The sequence below is a fragment of the Olea europaea genome, chromosome 11 (genome assembly GCF_002742605.1).
Source record: "Olea europaea var. sylvestris chromosome 11, O_europaea_v1, whole genome shotgun sequence".
Taxonomy (NCBI): Eukaryota; Viridiplantae; Streptophyta; class Magnoliopsida; order Lamiales; family Oleaceae; genus Olea; species Olea europaea.
The window spans coordinates 22434929-22441720 of record NC_036247.1 but is presented as its reverse complement, the minus strand read 5'-3'; the positions used below and the strand labels follow the sequence as shown (position 1 = coordinate 22441720).

The window sequence follows — 6792 nt, the reverse complement described above, 5'->3', positions numbered from 1 at the left end:
ATATGGGAACTAAGGTGATACCTTTAAATAAGTTTCAAAACTGTTTAAAGATGTTATCTATTAATTCTTTTCATTGATTGTACAGGTACTTGGAGCAAATGACATTATAAATGTTGGTGAAGCTCGTGAGTGCACTATAACCTTAAATTTTGGAACCAAGGTGGAGATTGTTGAGAATTAAACCTGTGGTGAAAGCAAGGTGGAGATTGTTGAGATTAAACCTGTGGCAGTAAAAGATGTGCTTCCAAAATTGAAGAAAACGTGTTTTACAAATAGCAACTCTATTAGTTGAGGCAATCAACAAAATCTTGACAAGTGGCACAATTGTGGCTGTCCAATCTTATGCTAGTGACTTGCAATATATAAATCTGGAGTGACTCCATTGACCGGCAGATTCTGAGAGGAGAAAAATTCAGAAATTATTCTTCTTGTTGAGTCCGAATCGCCCCTTTCTCTCTCTGCAAGAATTCCTAATTCCTCGGTGATTTAGGGTTATAATACTTGAGTGATTTTAGTGATTAAATGCATATGTGATGCTGTGAACCAAGAGACAGAATCTATTCTTGCTACCGGGAACAATTATTCTAGGTGATAAATGAGTTTTTATCTGGAGAATATCCTTGGTTTTGGGTCAGATTTCTGGTCGTTTTCTTTCCTATGTGAGAACTCCATTTTTAGTTATTAAGGCTCACATATTTTGGTGGTTCCAATGAATGAATGTTGAGAAATCTTTTGTAATGTGATAGACCCATATAGTTGTGGACTGCTCGGTGTTATCTTTGCAAGAATCTGTGAGATTTGCAAGTGAGCAGTGGCGGGTTTTGGAAGATCTATGTGATCTTCGGCTGATTCCTTAGTGGATGTTATTATGTCTTGTGATTTCTCTTGAGATAAGTCTTGGTGACTTTATTTCTGCTGTACTGCTGAAACATTCTTGTATTTTACAGCTTGTTTTTTGGGGCTTTATAGTACAACCGAACTCTATCCATTTTAATGGATGCTCAACGGGGGAATAGGCGTTAAAAGTGGTCGTCGAACCTCTGGGGCTTGTTACATAATAATGCCATTGCTCGTTACATCTAACATTACATGTACTATTATTGTAGCCACGACTTTGGTGTTTTTCTAATAATGTGTGCAGAGTTCATGATCAATCAGAAGATTTATGATATACCAAAAAAACTTAGCTCCAAATATCACGAAGACATACTTGGCTTCTCAACTATACAAGTATAGGAACCAAAAGCACATTGTTCAATATGAAACCGGCTATGATCTAGTTTCGAGGAGCGTGAGAAAGGCATGCAAGTCAATGAAGGGCCCACTCTAAAAAACCATTTCATTTTGTTGAATTTTTCTATCAAGATGTATTCCGTTTTATTACTTTGGTCCACAGCTTTTGTTATGGTATTTGTACTTCTTAGCCTCCATTTTTAAGCAAAGTCTTTAAGGAAAATTTACATTCAAAAACCATCAAACTGGTGTTGAAAATAAATAAATAAATAAAAGAACAAAAAGAGAGAGAGAGAGAGTAATAGTGATATTTCACACTGCAATCACCACTCTAGATCTCGACACCAAATAAACAAAACAAGATTAACATCCTGTTTGACAACTATTATTTTAAAAAAAAAAAAAAAAGGAGTTTTTAAATGGTGATTTTTAGGAGAAATTGTGATTAAAAAATAGGAAAAAGTATTTGACCGAACAATTGATAGGATCTTATCATCCTAACCATATGAACATCCAGGTTTAGTGCGATTTTAACCGAACAAATGGCAAATGGTAACTCTGTCTAAAGAGGATCTACTTTTTAGAATATATGGTCCAGATTTAAAGAAAAATAAATCGATACCGTACATAGAAATAAAGAGAAAATGTGATCAAATTAGAAGCGAAAAAATATTCCAAAAAAATAAAAAATAAAAAAAATAAAAAGTTGAACCCTAATCTTGAAGGCCCCATCGCCCTGCCCTGGAGCATTGTGAGGGAGGTAAATTGTGGGATGTACCCCAACAAGTCAGAAAATAAGAGTTTGCCCGTACACTAGTATCCACGAAGAGTCCAATTTCATATCTCAAGAATTGAATTCTTACGTTGCGACTGTTAGGAAGACTGAGACTACCTTAGCCATGTTCTCAGTGTAAACTAAAATAAACATATATTAGGTGATTTGAAATAATATGATCTACTGCATAGGATTTTGTAGAATATATAGCAGTTGATTGAATAAAAACTGAAAATAAATAAACACATTTATGTCATCTTTATCAAATTTATTAAGAGTAAAGTTTAATTTTCATAATTAGGTCTGTGGAAGAATTTGTTTTGGTTTCGCAACAGTGTCGACGAAAATACTTGGTTGAAATGGTTTTCAAGAAGCCAAGGACATGACTTTGACATACATAAAACAGTGAATCGTGAATAAAAGCTAGATTAAAGATCGTTTGACGTTTACCCTAATCATATCCGGAAAAGAAAATAATAATAATGAAGAAAAAGAAGAAGAAGAAGAAGACAACAATAAATCTCTTGGTGCCCAGATATTTCATCCATAGGCGACTTTAAGAAGGTAATCAACGATATTAAGCTCATTTTGATTTCCATTTTCTAATGAAACCTTGTAAACTACTGAAATTGTCCACACACAAGCTAGCTGTAATAAAAAACTTGAACTAAAATAGATAAAGTCGGATGAAATAAACAACAATCAGCTGAAACTATTTAGGGTTTAGTTTAAAATTCCAGAATCAAAATGAAATTTCCATCTCCACCCAAACAGATTTCCCTCCTAATTTAATTCAATTCTAGAATGATTTAAGGAACTAATCACAAATGAGTGAGCAGATACGCAGGAAAAGAAACAAAAATACCTTCGAGCAACCAAAGAGAGGGAGCGATCCGAGCAGTGTCTAACACGGATTTCGGAAAGGGATCCATTGCTCCAGCCGACGACTGATACTATCATGTTATCGATCCTGCTCTCGAATTCGGGGGTCCAGAATCAGGGTAACTCAGTGACCGAGTCGAAGTCAGTCTCGGGGTCGAACACTGAGTTGAGGGTCGGATCTTTGCATTCCTGTAGCCACGCCTTGCACACACGCATACTCCCAGCCATCGGTCCTCCAAAGAGAGGCGCGAAAGGATGTTGCGGAGGCACTCGCTGATCAGCTCGGCCCAGTCACGAGCGTGTTCTCCTTAGTCAGTGATATTGTCTTGGTTGTAACCCTCCATTTTAGATTTCGCACTTACAGTTCATTGATTGATTCTATTCGAGGAAGTTCAGTACATAAACTGCGCAGAGATGGCGCGTTTCGTACGGTAATAGTCATCAACAAGAAATATCTATAATTTGTGGTTGAAGGTGAATCTTTATTTTGTTGGTGAAATGATCATACCGTGCTTTAATAAAAGGATTTTGTGAAAAAAATAAATAAAATGTGTAGTTGAAAAGTTGTGAATTTCATAAAATATATGATTAAAATTTTATTTTTGACTTCGATTTAAATTTTAATCAATTTTTCAACTAAACCACACATGGGCTAAGTATAAATATGATCAAAAGAAGCCCCCGGGGCACATCTCCAAGTGGTAAAAGGAGAGGGTGGAGAAATCCAACTTTGTTTGAGGCTGCTGCGTCAAGGGTTCGAATCCTGAAATATGAATTTGGCTATTGGGTAAGTGCAAGTGTACAAACAGCCTTCCACCCTATACCCTTGGAGGCATAACCTGCAATTTACCTCCCTCACGATGCTTCAGAGTAGGGGTGGTGGAGGACCCTTAAGATTAGGGTTTAACCTTTTTTTATAAATATGATCAAAAGAAAACATTTAATATGCATATTATTACATGGACCATTACATTAGAGTACACATTTTCTTTTCTTTTCTTTTTGGTTTGAAGGCAAATGGAAACACTTTCCATTAACTTAAGCTACTGCGAACTCAAAGTGTGGAATACAGTCCTATATGGTACTAAAATCTTGTAAAATAAAGTCACTTATTCCCTCACAACGAATGAAGCCACAAAAACAACAATTTATGTTAACAAAAAAGGCTAAAATAATCAACACGATAGCTAACTAAGGAACACACACTTTGCTCAAGCACGAGTCGCACTCTACCATCCCAATGCAAAATCAAAGCGCTTAGCAAAAATAAGTGACATAACTCGTCCCCTTCCAAATAGCGACATCCTCGTTCATCTCCTTGCAGCCATGTAGCCATAAATTGTGTTCAGATCAAACTTTAAGAAGACTTCCATACTGTCTTCCATGTTGAAGATGATAAGAGGATTCACATTTATGCCTTTCATTTCTTTTGAAAAAGAAAATTATTGAAGTTATTATGAGTTTCAGAGGAAATCGTTTTAGACCATAAAAAATAGAAATTCTTCATGAAGCCGGTTGGAAGATCAACGCATCGCTGGGAGATTTTAGCAGGCACCACGCACAGCTCCTCATAACCCCACGTTAACGTTATAAATTGAATCAAATTTTGTACACCTACAAGAGCAAATAAGACCATATGTGTGCACCTGTTTGATTGGTTGATAAAATTTTTGAGTCCCGTTTAATATGTGGGTTAAAAGTAAGTTTGGAGAAAAATGATTTTTAAAAAATAGGGACCGAACAAGGATCACAGAAAAGCATTGGATCCATTAAACCGGGGTTAAACTAGAGAAGGAATGAAAGGAGATATGAAGACTCGGCTCTAATGATTGCTAATTCATTTCGATTTTATCATATCAAATATTCATTCCAGTTCAGTGTTACTTGAAATTAAGAAGATGAAATCGTGGCCATAATTAGTACAAGAAAAAGGTATATGTGGAACAAACGTGACTGCATTTGTTGTGGTTTAGCTTTCAACAATGTATTTTTCAATAAAATAATATTATACGTAATTTCAAATTTTTTCTTATTTTTTAACCACCACACATTTCATATAGACACACAATTCAAAATGCATTTTTTATAACAAAAAATGGGGCTCAAACAAGGGCTAAAGCTCAATAAAGGTTTACCCTCATCAAATCCAAAACAAAACAAAAAACAGTAATTCTCTTGGTGCCCCAGTATTTCACCCATATGTGATTTTAAGCATTCAATCAACAATATTTAAGCTAATGTTTGGTTCTTGTTATGCCCCTATTCGAACCACTTCGAAAAGTCTGTCACTGCATCATACGAGGTGTCAACACTCATTCAAAGTGGTTCTAAAGTGACTCCACCACTAATGTTGGCGAGCTACTAATGTCCTGCGAGACACAAACAATTCGACTCAACCAAAGCGTTCTTGTCTCTGACACTGAAGCGTAATGCACTCCAAGGATGTTAGAGGATCTATCGCCAATTTCAGAAAGAGATCTGTGTCAAGATCCTTTCTGCCCCAAGGTTTAATTGATTTGACGTCTCCATGAGTCTAATTAATGTGACGTATCACTTTATGTCAATTCAACTCGGGAGAAGTTATTACCCGCACACTCTATAGACGCTGCTGGTTGACGCCTATGAGCAGACATCTCACACCGTCAAATGCATACACGTGTCCCACATCTAACGGTTCTCCTCAACTATAAATACCCAAGGTTTTACAAGAGGCAATGGTAATGAAACTCTTACAACTTAGTTCTCCATAACAAGTAAATATATATTCTCCTCCCCATCCTTTTTGCACAACCTTGACACTGTTCCGATCACCAGAAGCTAAATTGACCGTTGGAGTGTATGCCGCCGCCGTCACGCCCGTTGGTTCCGATCATGTGCATCTGACCGTGCGTTGACTATGTGCAGAGAAGATTACGTGGAACAGCTATCGATTAGTCACGTGGAGGGTCCAATTCGTGAGGTCAACAGTTCCTATTTTCTAAAATTCAACCACATATTCTTTCAATAAAATAGTTGTTGGGGATCCTAGGAGTTCAATCAACCAAAACAACAATCAACAAACAAGATTCAAGGCAAAAACAAGAAAATAAAACCGGAAGAATACAACCCCTTCATTTTTGGCCGAAATCTGTCCAGCTTCTTCTTCTTCCTTGCAGCTGCTTCTTCACCTCTTATGGCAGTTTTTCAGGCTCAGGAACAGCCCCATGCTATGCAAATTGCCTTCCAAAGAGAGAGGGGAAAACCAATGAAGAACCACCACCCTTTGCTATGAAAACCGAGAGCTCCTCTCTGCTGCTAGAAAAAGAAACCGAGAGCTCCACTTTCTTAAAATAGTAGAGGGTAAGTCTACAGCAAGGAAAGACCATGCCTCTGCCAAAAAACGTGGGAAGACCTTATTGTGTCAACCTCAATACCATCAAGTCACAAGTTGATAGTGTTAGGTGAACCATATCCTCACATTCTTCACTTTGGTTCTCCTAACACTCTCTCTTGGTTGCGAATTTGCACATGGAAGAACTGTTCATCATCATCGCCCATCACCTGCAAGAAAATTAACCAGTGTCAATGTGTAATAAAGATAAGCACAATCTAAATTTACTTGCAGGTAGAATTTTTGTTCCCATATCAGAGGGATTCCTATCAGTGTGAATTTTAACAAGATTAACTTCACTTTGAGACAGTTTCTCATGTATAAAATGATACTTTACCTCAATATGTTTAGTTCTTTCATGGTAAACAGGATTTTTACAAAGCAATAAAGCACTTTGACTATCAGTAAACATAACAGGTGTATCATGCATGAAGTTCAATTCTTTTAAAATTCCTTTTAACCAAGTACATTCTTTAGCCGCCTCAGTTATGGCAACATATTCTGCCTCAGTACTTGACAAAGTAACTAAAGG

General features: G+C 36.8%; 1 long non-coding RNA gene and 1 pseudogene across 1 annotated transcript in view; one reads left to right on the top strand and one right to left on the bottom strand.

Moving 5' to 3' along the window:
* The window catches only part of LOC111403785, an 8189-nt gene extending 5329 nt beyond the window's left edge, over nucleotides 1–2860 (top strand). The window contains exon 2 of the long non-coding RNA XR_002704534.1: nucleotides 86–2860. This is a non-coding gene — a long non-coding RNA (uncharacterized LOC111403785). The remainder of the gene's footprint in view (nucleotides 1–85) is intronic.
* LOC111404587 overlaps nucleotides 1–6255 on the bottom strand; it is a 13084-nt pseudogene extending 6829 nt beyond the window's left edge.
* Nucleotides 6256–6792: the final 537 nt, after the last annotated feature.